The sequence below is a fragment of the Saccopteryx leptura genome, chromosome 6, assembly GCF_036850995.1.
Source record: "Saccopteryx leptura isolate mSacLep1 chromosome 6, mSacLep1_pri_phased_curated, whole genome shotgun sequence".
Lineage (NCBI taxonomy): Eukaryota > Metazoa > Chordata > Mammalia > Chiroptera > Emballonuridae > Saccopteryx > Saccopteryx leptura.
In genome coordinates this window covers 101,342,640-101,357,989 of record NC_089508.1, presented here as the reverse complement: position 1 = coordinate 101,357,989, position 15,350 = coordinate 101,342,640, and the positions used below count along the sequence as shown (strand labels likewise).

Genomic DNA, 15,350 nt, shown 5'->3' with positions numbered 1-15,350 from the left:
ATAACCAAACACCATAGGCAACAACAGCAGAGGGTGTGGCGGGCCTGCAGACAGACCACACCTAGGGAACACAGAGGCCACACCCAGTGGACTCCAGTGACCAAAACCTTCTTTACACAAAGAAGAGAAGGCAGAGAAATGCAACACAAAGGAATCAAGAAAAATCCCCAGAAAAGGGTATGAATTAGTCAGATATAACCAAATTACCGGATGCAGAGTTTAAAATAAAGATTGTTGGGATGCTCAAAGATATTAGAACAACAATAGATGGTCATTACGAACACTTAAAGAGATAGCAAATATAAAAAAGGACATTAAGATAATAAAAAAGAATCAGTCAGAAATGACAAATACAATATCAGAAATGAAGAACACAATGGAAGGAATTAAAAGCAGGATGGATGAAGCTGAGAATCAAATCAGCGAGATACTCGAGGACAACATAAATGAAGGCACAGAAGCAGAGCAGAAAAAAGAAAAGAGACTCAAAAAGTCTGAGGAAACTCTGAGAGCTCTGTGACAACATGAAAAGAACTAACATCCGCATCATAGGGGTTCCTGAAGAAGAAAAGAAAAAACAAGGGATAGAGACTTTGTTGAAACATATCATAGCTGAAAACTTCCCTCAATTAAGACAGGAAAATGTCTCACAAGTTCAAGAAGCACAAAGAACTTCATTAAAGAGAAACACAAAGAAATCTACACCAAGACATGTAATAATTAAAATACCGAAGCTAAGTGATAAGGAGAAAATATTAAAAGCTGCTAGAGAAAAAGACTATCACCTACAAAGGAGTCCCCATAAGGATGACTTCCAACTTCTCAACAGAAACACTTGAGGCCAGAAGGGAATGGCAAGAAATATTCAAAGTATTGCAGAACAAGAGCCTACAACCAAGACTACTTTATCCAGCAAGGCTACTGTTTAAAATTGAAGGAGAAATAAAAAGTTTTCCAGAAAAAAAAAAAAAACTCAAGGAATTCACTACAACCAAACCAATGCTGCAAGAAATGCTAAGGGGCCTGTTGTAAACATATCAAAGGAGAAAAAGAATATAGCAAAAGAGGAATACAATTTTAAAGAATAAAATGGCAATAAACAATTACATATCAATAATAACCTTAAATGTAAATGGATTGAATGATCTGATCAAGAGACACAGGGTAGCTGCATGGATAAGAAAACAGGACCAATACATATGCTGTCTACAAGAGACACACCTTAAAACAAAAGATGCACATAGACTGAAGATAAATGGATGAAAAAAAATATTTCATGCAAATGGAAATGAAAAAAAAAGCTAGGGTAGCAATACTTATTCAGACAAAATGGACTTTAAAACAAAGGCTATAGTAAGGGATAAAGAAGGTCACTACATAATGATAAAGGGAGCAATCCAACAGGAAGATATAATCGTTATAAATATCTTCGCACCTAATATAGGAGCACCTAAATATATAAAGCAGACTTTGAAGGATATAAAGGGCGAGATCAACAGCAATATTATATATAGTAGGGGATTTCAATAGCCCACTAACATCACTAGACAGATCCTCAAGAAAGAAAATTAACAAAGAAATAGCAGACTTAAAGGACACACTAGATCAACTCAATTTAATAGATATCTTCTGAACCTTTAACCCTAAAGCAGCAGAATATACATTCTTTTCAAGAGCTCATGGTACATTCTCTAGGATAGACCACATGTTAGGGCACAAAAGCGGTCTCAACAAATTTAAGAAGATTGACATCATATCGAGCACTTTCTCTAATCACAATGACATAAAAATAGAAATCAACCACAATAGAAAAACTGAAAAATACTCAAACACTTGGAAACTAGATAGCATGTTATTAAATAACAAATGGATTAACAATGATATCAAAGAAGAAATTTAAAAATTCCTAGAAACAGGCCTGACCTGTGGTGGCACAGTGGATAAAGCATCAACCTGGAAATGCTGAGGTTGCCGGTTCGAAACCCTGGGCTTGCCTGGTCAAGGCACATATGGGAGTTGATGCTTCCAGCTCCTCCCCCCTGTCTCTCTCTCCTCTCTCTCTCTCTCTCTCTCCTCTCTAAAATGAATAAATAAAAATAAATTAAAAAAATTAAAAATTCCTAGAAACAAATGATAACGAGCATGTATCAACTCAAAATTTATGGGACACAGCAAAAGCAGTTCAGAAAGGTACGTTCATAGCATTACAGGCATACCTTAAAGAAGCTAGAAAAAGCTCAAATACACAACTTGATCCTGCATCTAAAAGAACTAGAAAAAAAACAGCAAGTAAAGCCCAGAGCTAGTAGGAGGAAGGAAATAATAAGATCAGAGCAGAAATAAATGACATAGAGGCTAAAAAAACAATACACAGGATCAATGAAACCAGGAGCTGGTTCTTTGAAAAGGTAAACAAGATCGATGAACCTTTAACCAGACTCACCAAGAAAAAAAGAGAGAGGACTCAAATAAATAAAATTAGAAATGAGAGTGGAGAAATAACAACTGGCACAACAGAAATACAAAATATTGTAAGGAAATACTATGAAGAACTGTACGCAAAAAAACAGACAATCTAGATGAAACGGACAAATTCCTTGAAAAATATAATCTTCCAAAAATTACTCTGGAAGAATCAGAAAACCTAAACAGACCGATTACAACAAATGAGATTGAAACAGTTATCAAAAAACTCCCAAAAAAGAAAAGTCCTGGGCCTGATGGTTTCACAAGTGAATTGTACCAAATATTCAAAGAAGAACTAACTCCTACCCTTCTCAAGATATTTCAAAAATTCAAGACGAAGTAAGACTTCCAAGCTCCTTTTATGAGGTGAGTATAATTCTGATTCCAAAACCAGGCAAAGACAACACAAAGAAAGAAAATTATAGGCCAATATCTCTGATGAATTTAGATGCAAAAATCCTCAACAAAATATTAGCAAACCGGATTCAGCAATATATGAAGAAAATCATACATCATGATCAAGTGGGATTTATTCTGGGGAGGCAAGGCTGGTACAATATTCGCAAATCAATCAATTTGATTCATCACATAAACAAAAGGAAGGAGAAAAACCACATGATAATTTCAATAGATGCAGAAAAAGCATTTGATAAAATCCAGCACCCATTCATGATCAAAACTCTCAGCAAAGTGGGAATACAGGGAATATACCTCAACATGATAAAGGCCATCTATGACAAACCCACAGCCAATATCATACTCAATGGGCAAAAATTAAAAGCAATCCCCTTAAGATCAGGAACAAGGCAGGGGTGCCCCCTTTCACAACTCTTATTCAACATAGTTCTGGAAGTCCTAGCCACAGCAATCAGACAAGAAAAAAAAAAAAAAAAAGGCAGCCAAATTGGAAAAGAAGAAGTAAAACTATCATTATTTGCAGATGATATGATATTGTATATAGAAAACCCTAACGTCGCAGTGAAAAAACTACTAGACCTGATAAATGAATTCAGCAAGGTGGCAGGATATAAAATTAATACTCAGAAATCAGAGGCATTTTTATACACTGTCAGAAAGAGAAATTAAGGAAGCAATCCCCTTCACCATTGCAACCAAAAAAATAAAATACCTAGGAATAAATTTAACCAGGGAGATTAAGGACTTGTATTCAGAAAATTATAAAACATTTGATAAAAGAAATCAGGGAAGAAACATACAAGTGGAAGCATATATCGTGCTCATGATTAAGAAGAATAAACATCATTAAAATGTCTATATTACCCAAAGCAGTTTATAAATTCAATGCAATCCCAATTAAAATACCAATGACTTACTTCAAATATATAGAACACATATTCCAAAAATTTATACGAAACCAAAAGAGAACATGAATAGCCTCAGCAATCTTGAAAAGGAAGAATAAAGTGGGAGGTATCATACTTCCGAATATCAAGTTATACTACAAGGCATTGTACTCAAAATAGCCTGGTACTGGCATAAGAACAGGCATATAGTTCAATGGAACAGAACTGAGAACCCAGAAATAAACCCACACCTTTATGGACAACTGATATTTGACAAAAGAGGTAAGAGCGTACATTGGAGTAAAGTTAGCCTCTTCAACAAATGGTGTTGGGAAAATTGGACAGCTACCTGCAAAAAATGAAACTAGACCACCAACTTACACCATTCACAAAAATAAACTCAAAATGGATAAAAGACTTAAATGTAAGCCATAAAACCATAAGCATCTTAGAAGAAAACATAGGCAGTAAGCTCTCTGACATCTCTCGCAGCAATGTATTTGCCGATTTATCTCCACGGCAAGTGAAATAAAAGACAGGATAAACAAGTGGGACTATTATCAAACTAAAAAGCTTTTGCACAGCTAAAGACAATAAAAACAGAATATATAGACAAAGTATACAATGGGAGGATATATTTGACAATACTTCTGATAAGGGGTTAATAACCAAAATTTGTAAAGAACTTGTAAAACTCAATACCAGGAAGACAAACAATCCAATCAAAAAATGGGCAAAAGAAATGAATAGACACTTCTCCAAAAAGGACATACAGATGGCCAATAGGCATATGAAAAAATGCTCAACATCACTAATCATTAGAGAAATGCAAATTAAAACCACAATGAGATATCACCTCACACCAGTCAGAATGGCGCTCATCAACAAAACAACACAGAGTAAGTGCTGGCGAGGATGTGGAGAAAAGGGAACCCTCCTGCACTGCTGGTGGGAATACAGACTGGTGCAGCCACTGTGGAAAACAGTATGGAAAATCCTCAAAAAATTAATAATCGAACTGCCTTTTGACCCCAGCTATACCACTTTTAGGAATATACCCCAAGAACACCAGAGCACTGATTCAAAAGGAGAAATGCACCCCCATGTTTATGGCAGCATTGTTCACAATAGTGAAGATCTGGAAACAGCCCAAGTGTCCGTTAGTGAACAAGTGGATTAAATAGCTTTTTTGGTACATATATACCATGGAATACTACTCAGCCATAAGAAATGATGACATTGAGACATTTACAACAACGTGGATGGACCTTGATAACATTATACTGAGTGAAATAAGTAAATCAGAAAAAACGAAGAAGTATATGATTCTATACATAGGTGGGACATAAAAATGAGACTCAGAGACATGGACAAGAGTGTGGGGGTTACAGGGTGGGGGGGGGGAGGGTTTGGGGAGGAGACGAGCACAAAGAAAACCAGTTAGAAGGTGACGGAAGACAATTGGACTTTGGGTGATGGGAATGCAGCATAATCCAATGTCAAAATAACCTCGAGATGTTTTCTGTGAACATATGTATCCTGATTTATCAATGTCACCCCATCAAAATTAATTTAAAAAATAAAGAAAGAGAGAGGGGTGGCCACATGGCATACCAATGTGCCCAGGACTGGAGAGACAGGTGAATACTAGGAATCATAGCTTACCTGAATAAAGAAGTATCAGCTGAAATGGCTGTGGGATCCAGTGCTTGGCTGGAATACCTGAGCTACAATGGACCAGTTGCTGGAGGTTTAGTAGAGACAACTGTGAGATTTTAAATCTCCTGAAGGACCCATCACTGGCCCTCTCACAATATTGTGAGATTTACCACCTGGAATGTGAGGAAGAACACACAGTAAATATCAGAGAAAAATCTTGTGATTTCATCAGAGGGAGAAAAAAGTACCATTCTGAAACACACTAAAGCAATCTATCTTTCATAATAAGGCCTGTCTTCAGGAAAACCAGTTAGGCAGAACCTCAACTGCTGGGGTACTATCAAAGCCTAAATGACCTGGGTAAAGAAATACCCAAATTTAGCCCACTCTAGGCATCCTGACCCACACAATGGTGGAGAAAAGAAATTGAGAAATATTTGTAAAGTTCATAGTCCAGGGGCACAGGTTTGTGAAAAGACTGAGACCTCATCATAGAGCTATAGATCACGTCCCATTTCCCCACACCTTACTACCATACTTAGCCTATTTACAGCCTGTCAGCTATCAATAAGATTTTACAAGGCATGCCAAATGGCAAAAAAAAACAACTTAGAAAGAGCAAGCATCAGAACCAGATATAGCAATATGTTGAAACTTTATTAAATGAGGAATATGAAACAACTATGATTAAATATGCTAAGGGTTCTAATGGATAAAGCAGGCAGTATACAAGAACAGATGGGCAATGTAAGCAGAGTTGGAAATCCTATTAAAGCACCAAAAGTAAATGCCAAAGAGATAAAACAAAAAACAAAAAACACACTATAACATAAATGTAGAATATATTTAATGAGATTACTAGCAGACTCAAGAAAAAGCTGCTGAGTTTGAAGACACCTTAATAGAAACTGTAAAAAACTTAGAAGACTAAAAACAAATCAGAACAGAAACCCAACACTGTAGGAGAACTATAGGTGTAACATACACATTTTGGGGATGCCAGAAGGAAAAGAGAAAGGAACAGAAGAAATATTTGAAACAATAACAAATTAAAGTCAGACAGCAAACCACATAACCAAGAAGTTAAGAGAACTCCATAGAGCCTCTCTCCTTCAGGCACTAAAATATAAAATAGCTCAGTTGCAAGCATAGCACCAGATAGGCAGAGCATTAGCCCCAGACAGGGATTGCCAGGTGAAACCCAGTCAGGGTGCATGAAGGAATCTATCTCCCCTCCTCTCACTTGGAAAAAGAAGAAAAATAAAAAACAATAATAAAAAAAAAGAAAAATATAGGTCAGAAATAAAAATCTACATAAAGAAATGAAAACCATCAAAAAAGGAATAAGTGTAGGTAAAATAAAAACTTATTTTTCTTGATCTAACAGGTAACAATTTGTTCAAAATAACAATAGCTGCCCCGGGCCAGATGTTGGTTGGAGCATCAGACAGAAGTGCAGAGGTTGCTGGTTCAATCCCTGGCCAGGGCACATACAGGCACAGATTGATGTTCTTGTCTTTCTCTCCCTCCCTCCCTTTTTCTCTGACTAAAATCAATTAAAAAAAAAAAACAAACCCAAAACCCAGCAACAATATATTTGGTTAAATATTAGTTGTAAATGTATATTGCACTCCAGGGCAACCACTAAAAAGAGGTTTAAAAAAAGAAGGATAACTGATATCCTAAGAAAAAGTAGAAAATAAAATCATATTAACTGCTCAATTAAAAAATTACAGAAGGCAGACAAAAAGGAGGAACAAAGAACAAGGCAACAAACAGAAAACAGTAACACATAGCAAATATAATTCCAATTATATCAATAATTACTTTGAGCCTGACCAGGAGGTGGCGCAGTAAATAGAACGTCGGACTGGGATGCAGAAGACCCAGGTTCAAAACCCCAGGGTCAAAGGCTTGAGCATGGGATCACAGACATGACCCCATGGTTGCTGGCTTGAACCCAAAGGTCGCTGGTTTGAACCCAAGGTCACTGGCTTCACTCACTTTGCTGTAACCCCCCCCCCACCCCAGGCACAAATGAGAAAGCAGTCAGTGAAGAGCTAAGGTGCCTCAACAAATAATTGATGCTTCTCGTTTCTCTCCTTCCTGTCTGTCCCTAGCTCTCCTTCTCTGTTTCTCTCTCTGTGCCATAAAAAAAAATTACTTTGATGTTAATGGTCTAAATCAGGGGTCCCAAAAGCTTTTACAAAGGGGGCCAGTTCACTGTCCCTCAGACCATTGGAGGGCCGCCACATACAGTGCTCCTCTCACTGACCACCAATGAAAGAGGTGCCCCTTCTGGAAGTGCAGCGGGGGGCCGGATAAAAGATCTCAGGGGGCTGCATGTGGCCCGCAGGCTGTAGTTTGGGGACGCCTGGTCTAACTGTACCAATTAAAAGACCGATTTGTCAGAGTGGGTCAGAAAAGTCAGACCCAATTATATGTTAACTACAAGAAATCCACTTTAAATATCAATTTATTTTTAAAAGTAAATGGGTAGAGGAAAATATATCATGCTAAACTAATCAAAAGAAAGCAAGAAAAGCTATATTAACTTCACACAGAACAGACTTCAAAGTAAGAAAGCAGGCCCTGGCCAGTTGGCTCAGTGGTAGAGCATCGGTTTGGCATGCAGGAGTCCCAGGTTCGATTCCCGACCAGGGCACACAGGAGAGGCGCCCACCTTCCACCCCTCCCCTTCTCCTTCCTCTCTGTCTCTCTCTTCCCCTCTCGCAGCCAAGGCTCCATTGGAGCAAAGTTGGCCCGGGCGCTGAGGATGGCTCCATGGCCTTTGCCTCAGGCGCTAGAATGGTTCTGGTTGCAACAGAGCAATGGCCCAGATGGGCAGAGCATCGCCCCCTGGTGGGCGTGCCGGGTGGATCCTGGTCTGGCACATGCGGGAGTCTGTCTGACTCCTCCCCATTTCCAACTTCAGAAAAATACCAAAAAAAAAAAAAAATAATAATAATATGTATATATATTTGAAGCACTGGTGGTGCAGTGGATCAAGCTTCGACCTGGAATGCTGAGATCACCGGTTCGAAGCCCTGGGCTTGCCTGGTCAAGGCCCATACAAACAGCAGGCAAGCAATGGACAACTAAAGTGAAACAACTATGAATTGATACTTCTCACTCCCCCCTCCTCTCTGTAAAATCAATAAATAAAATCTTAAAAAACAAAACAAAATAAGAAAGCTTATTTGAGATAAATAAAGGCATTATGTAATGATAACAGGGTCAATACTCCAAGAAGGTATAATAATACTTAACATGTATGTGCCTACCAACAGTGTATTCAGCTTTGTGAGGCAAAAACTAGAAAAATTGCAAAGAAAAACTGATAAATCCACAACCATAGTTAGAAACTTCAACACCTCTCCATCAGAAATGGATAAATCTAACAGGCAAAACATCAGTAAGGACACAGTTGAATACATCATCAATTAAGTAGATATAATGCACTACTTCATTCAACAACAGAATACACATTCTTCTCAAGCTTACATGGTATATTAACCAAGACAGACCACAGATCTTTTTTTTTTTTTTTTTTACAGGGACAGAGAGAGAGTCAGAGAGAGGGATAGATAGGAATGGAGAAAGATGAGAAGCATCATTCATCAGTTTTTCATTGCAACACCTTAGCCGTTCATTGATTGCTTTCTCATATGTGCCTTGACCGCGGGCCTTCAGCAGACCGAGTAACCCCTTGCTCGAGCCAGCGACCTTGGGTCCAAGCTGGTGAGCTTTTGCTCAAACCAGATGAGCCCGCGCTCAAGCTGGTGACCTCAGGGTCTCGAACCTGGGTCCTTCCACATCCCAGTCCGACACTCTATTTACTGTGCCACCGCCTGGTCAGGCACAGACCCGCCTGGTCAGGCACAGACTACAGATCTTAACAAAAGTTTTTTTTTCCACTGATTTGAGAGGAAGGAAGGAAAGGGAGAGGGAGGGAGATAAGGAGAGAGAGAGGGAGAGATGGATTGGGGAAGAGAGAGGGAGGGGCAGAGAGAGGGCGGAAAGAGAGGGAGAGGAGAAAGAAGGAGAAGAGAGAGGTGAGAGAGGTGAGAGAGGGGGAGAGAAAAAGGGGAGAGAGAGTAGGGAGAGAGGGGGAAAAAGAGATAGAAAGAGAGAAGAATCAACTTGCTGTTCTGATTAATTTTGCATGCACTGATTTCTTTTCATCTGTTCCCTGACAAAATGGGCAACCTCAGCACTCTGGGATGATTCTCTATTCACTGCACTACCAGCCAGAGCCAGACCTTAACAAATTTAAAAGAAGAGAAATAATACATGCCTGACCAGGTGGTGGCACAGTGGATAAAGTGTCGGACTGGGACGCAGAGGACCCAGGTTCGAAACCCCAAGGTCACCGGCTTGAGCGCAGGCTCACTGGGCTTGAGCATGGGGTTGTTAGGGTCGTTGGTTTGAGCGTGGGATCATAAACATGACCCAATGGTCACTGGCTTGAGCAAGGAGTCACTCACTCTGCTATAGCCCCAAAGTCAAGGCACATATGAGAAGCAGTCAATGAACAACTAAGGTGCTGCAATGAAGAATTGATGCCTCTCACCTCTCTCCTTCCCGTCTTTCTGTCTGTATCTGTCCCTCTCTCTGTAGATCTCTGTCTCAACAAAACAAAAAAGAAAAAAAAGAAAGAAAAGAAATAATACAATGTCTGCTCTCAGACCACAATGGAATTAAACTAGAGATAAGTAACAAAGATAACTGGAAAATCCCAAAATGCATAAAGATTAAACACACTTTTAAATAACACAAGGGTCATAGAAGAAATTTCAAGTGATAATACAAAGTATTTTGAATTAAGTGAAAATAAAAACATAACGTATCAAAATTTGGGGGATGCTGTGACAGCAGTGCTCAGAGGGAAATTTATAGCACCAAATATATATATTAAAAAAGATACAAGTATACTGCTCGCAAAAATTAGGGGATATTTTATTGCTTCATATTCCTTTTGAAATATCCCCTAATATTTGTGAGTAGTATATATAACAGTCTGGAAAAGGCAAAAACAATGGAGACAGTAAAAAGATCAGTGGTTGTGAGAAAAGGAGGAAGAAATGATGGGGCACAGAGGAATTTTGTAACAGTGAAAATATTCTGTATGATAGCATGATGGATACATGTCATTACATTTTTATACAATCCCAATGAATATACAACAGCAAGAGTGAACCATAATTTAAACTATGGACTTTGGGAGATTATTGTGTCGAAGTAGGTTCATTAACTGAAACAAATATACCACTCTAGTGGGAGATGTTGACAAACTATATATAATGAGAGTCTATGCATGTGCGGGGACAAGAGATACATGGGAATTCTCTATTCCCCTCAATTTTGCTGTAAACTTTTAATTGCTCTTTAAATAATAGTCTTAACAGAAAAAAAGAAAAAGAAAAACAAGAAAGTTACAAGTTTATATTGACTAATTTTATAACTAGTCCTTAGGAAACACATTCCCCACCCTCTTCCTCTGCATATCAGCTCCCTATGCACACTGCTCGTTTTTCTTTATGAGTCCATTGTTATCTCAGCATATGAAAACTTTTCTAGCTTGGCTCCCAATAGTCTTGGTATCCCAACTCCAAATTCAAGAGAAATAATGTGAATGGTCGACTCCACATCAGATATTCAGCTGTTATTTAAATACCTGGTACAACTTTGGCTGGAGATGGTGTGTGGAATGGAAGCATCCTTAGACCAACCCCTATCCACTAGTCCTTAGGATGATGTCCCTACATTGTCCCACAGATTTTTAAAGAAAGTCTGTGGGGCCCTGGCCAGGAGGTTCAGTGAATAAAGCATTCTCCTGGCGCACCAAGGTCATACGTTCAATCCCCAGCAAGAGTCAGAGCAAGAACAAGAAACAATTGAGTATACATCTAAAGGGAACTAAGTGGAATCACAAATTGATGCTTCTCTCTCCCTCTCCCTTCCACATGCATGCTCTCTCTCAATCAATGGAAAAATTAAAAGAAAAAAAAAAGGTTGTGGGCAATGTCAGGTAACAGCTTTAACTGCTTTAACTGTTCAAACTAAAAAGGAAGGCAAACCTGTTTTTCAATTCCTCAATACTTTAATTTAAAACTGATGCAGAAATGAACATTCATGTACAAACAAGGCTTTCTATTTATAAAGTTAATTTTTAAATTACACTACATGTTATTCGTATAATGAAAAGACCACTGCACTAAGAGGAAATTAAATTTAAAAAAAATGTTTTAAGTTACTAGATAGATTTTTTGATGCCTCAGTTTCATCTGAATATAGAGATAATAAAATGGCTGTAAGGACTAGTGTAAAAATATGTATAAAAGCATTTGGAGTTCTGTGAATGTTCACAAACATTGCTCAAAATTTTTTTCCCACTTGAAATGTCTTCTGAAACTGATTTCAATGCTTACTTTTCCATATTTGTGAAATTTACAAACCAGATGATATGACTAAAATCCCTCTAATAAAACACACAGAATTACATTCTTTCAGTATTAACAAGACACAACATGTTAACTCCTTAAAATAAGCACTCATGGGACATACAAAGTTTGAGCATAAAGAGTCACTGTTCTCCATCAAGAATTTGCAGATATAAAGACAGAGGACAACAGCTCTTGGTACAGTGTTACAATGTTTACAACTAAATTGCACAGGAGGAAGAAGCACTCTGCCTGGGGAAATCTAGGAAGGTACTGAAATTTGCTGGGTAAAATTTGAAGGTGAAATAAAAAAGGTCAATGATTATGATAAAAAAAAAGAGAATAGATTTGAAGAATTTTAGTATAGCTAAAACATCAGAGGTAGAAAAAAGGGTGTTGGAATATTATGAAGACGACGCTTGGAAACAGAGGTTGGAACCAGATTGAGAACGCTTTGTAAAAAACAGCTAGGAAATATAAATTTTATATGGTAGGCAACAGGAAGCCATCAGAAACTTTTGTGGAGCAAAATTTAGGACAGACTGCAGAAAAGGGCAAAAAGCATTATTAAAAAAGTCATAAACTTCCAATTAAATCTAGTTTCTGAGCCCACTTCAAACCTCTTATTAGTTGTGTGAAAATAAATTACTGAACCCCTCTTAGCTTCAGTTTTATCTGAAAGTAGTGTTACTGGTGAAGATTGAGATAATAATGTCTGTAATGTGGTTTGTACAATGCTTAATAGGAGATATATGTATCATTTACTATGTGCCACATACTATTATTCTAAGATGTGTGTATGTATTGACTTACTTGATTCTCACAATAATCCTACAAGGTAGGTTTGTTATTATCCCAATTATACAGCTGAGGAAATTAAAGCACAGAAAAGTTAAATAGCTTTCTCAGGGTCAAACAGCTACCAAGAGGTAGAGGTGGTACTGGCTTTAGTTCCATGCCATTAACCAATGTATTATAGTATAAAACCTCTTTAGGAAAGATCAAGTCAGTGCTTTTGAAACTCTGGCCAAATTTTCTAACTTTCTAAAATACAGATTCCTCAACCCCATCCTCCAGCGGGGTACACTGAGATTTGAAGTGCAGAAATCAGCACATAAACCCTTCAAGGTATCATGTATGAAATTAAATTTGAAACTCACTGATTTGATTTAGGTAGACAGAGCAAAAACCCAATGGAAAGAATCCAGGTAAGAAAAAGAAACAGATTAACCTTTTAAAAAAATAACCATTTGTAGGCAGCTTAAACAAAAGGAGCATAATAGTTGCCTACAATTCTTAGGAAAGGATCAGCTAATGTCTCTGTTATACAGTCTTACACAAAATGTTTAAATCAAAGATCATCAATACTTAATATTTAAATCAATTTCTCCTGGCTAATAATGAAACAAAAAATCACTAGCAGGAATGGGAAACGGAGTAGGAGGCACTGAATGAAGGAATGTTTATTCTGAATATTATTACGGTCTTACTTTTTAAGAGCTATTTATACACTGACAAGTTATGTTACCTGGTGTTAAAATCATAAACGAACAAAATATCTATTCTTATAAAGCAAGACAAAATTAGTCTGAGTTTTCAATATATAAAGTTTCTATACATTTAAAGCACTCATTTATAATCACATTTAGGGTACACATTTAAACTATACTGCTCACAAAAATTAGGGGATATTTCAAAATGAATATGAAGTGATAAAAAAAGAAGCATTTGACTTTTTTTATTAAACAAGAACATCAGAAAAGCAAACAAGTCAAAGAAAATTGTTCAATTATGCAAATGAAATGCAAAACCAACTTTTATATCATTGGTGAAAATGCACTATGGCTGAAAGTAGTGGAGTATCTGCACATTCCCTGATCCCCTAATTTTTGAAAGCAGTATTTCAGAAGGCCTGAGTGCAATGGGGTTAGACAGAGTTGAAATTTTAGGTAGTTCATCACTAAAAATAAGTGAAACAAAACCCACCAAAAAACCAAAAACAAAGAAAACACTATGCTGGAAATATGAGTCGAGTATTTCCAAAATGACTCCACAATAACCCACTTGGCCAATGAATAAGGGTGAGCGGCAGATCTGTGGAACTAACTAAACCTTATCCCTATTATTAGGAAACTAAGACCCTTGTGAAGTCACTGCTGTAACTATAGCCAGTTTAAATGAGCAAGAGTCTTGGATTTTTGCGGTGCATGAAAATGTCAAGCTTGAAAGAAAAGTATCCGGGTTTTAAACACAAAGGATACTCAGATTTCAGTTTAAATCCCTGCCAGGCATTTCAAAGACTGTCACTTACCTGCGGTCAAGTATAATAAAGAGTACTACGGGTATCCCGCTCAGGAAGAACGCGGAGCTACGTCGAGCACCTCTACATTCTAAACCTGTCCCCAATCTCCCATCTTTAATAAAGGAAGATTCTAACCTTCCATCTTTAATAAAGAAAGATTCTTTCACGTGTGCTAATCCTTTCGCAATTAGATGTGAACTATTGTCGACGCTTCAGCATTCGAACTGAATTGGCGGAAATGCTAAACTGCAATTACCAGAAAATCAGAGTAAGAAAAAAAAAAGTCAGAGATGAAACAAGGTTTAGCCTCCGAACTGTGGGGCCTCGGAAACCTCAATACTATCACAACTGGCTTGTGTACGCCCACCGCCGGGAGCGCCCCGACTTCTCCGGCCCCGCCGCCCGATAAACCCCAAAGGCAGTCCGAGGCCCCCGCTGCATTGCTCCGTCTTCCGAACGCGACGGTCCCGCTTCTGTCCCTGGAACACTCCGTTTCTTCTCTCTCCCCTGCCACTCACCAGGACGAAGCAGAAGTTCCAGAACGCCCGCCTCACTTTTCAATTCTCGGGGGGAAACATCCCACCAAACGGCCTGCAGGTTTCAAATATTCCACTTCCGCCGCAACCCGGAAATGTCTCTCAGCCCCGCCCCTAAAGGGCGGAGCCCGCGGCGACCGGGAAGGCGGGCGGTGTTTTAGCCACGGGGCGTTATACCGACCGGGTTTCCTCGCTTGTTTCTTTGGTCTCGCTCCCTACTTAAATTCACAGCCTAGTCTGGGCGCGAGGCGGTGTTTCTGCCTGTGGCTTTTGAGGGAAGCCCGATGCTTCAGAAACGGACTGAGACGTGAAGACTCCTTTTTTCAGGGAATGGAGAGAGTAAAGGCTGTAATGGAGCCCGGAAGTTTTTAACCCATCCTCTAACCCTCGCGGTAATGACTGCGAGAGCGAGAAGTAAACAGACCCCTCCCAAATTTAGCACGCGGTTTCCCTGGGTCTCTTCGTCCTAACCCGGGAGAGGCAGTACTTTGATCCTCTTTCCCTCCCGTTTTTGAGGAAGTCAAAAAGCCCAGTGTAGTAATCAGCCTTCTGCCACAAATTGAAAATAAGTTGTAAGACCAGTACTGGTCCCAAGTAGAGTATTTGAGGGTGTGTTAACTTTTTTGTTTCTTCTGACGAG

At 38.6% G+C, this 15,350-nt stretch overlaps 1 protein-coding gene across 3 annotated transcripts in view; it reads right to left on the bottom strand.

The window, feature by feature from the left end:
* The window catches only part of G2E3 (G2/M-phase specific E3 ubiquitin protein ligase), a 75,417-nt gene extending 60,509 nt beyond the window's left edge, over positions 1–14,908 (bottom strand). For 2 of the 3 annotated variants that reach the window (XR_010746105.1, XM_066341495.1), the window contains exons 1-2: positions 14,693–14,908; positions 5,436–5,602 (exon numbers count right to left, since the gene is read on the bottom strand). The gene's annotated coding sequence lies outside the window, so the exon portion shown is untranslated. The remainder of the gene's footprint in view (positions 1–5,435; positions 5,603–14,692) is intronic. The other variant, XM_066341496.1, reaches the window with a different exon arrangement.
* Between the last annotated feature and the right edge of the window lie 442 nt (positions 14,909–15,350).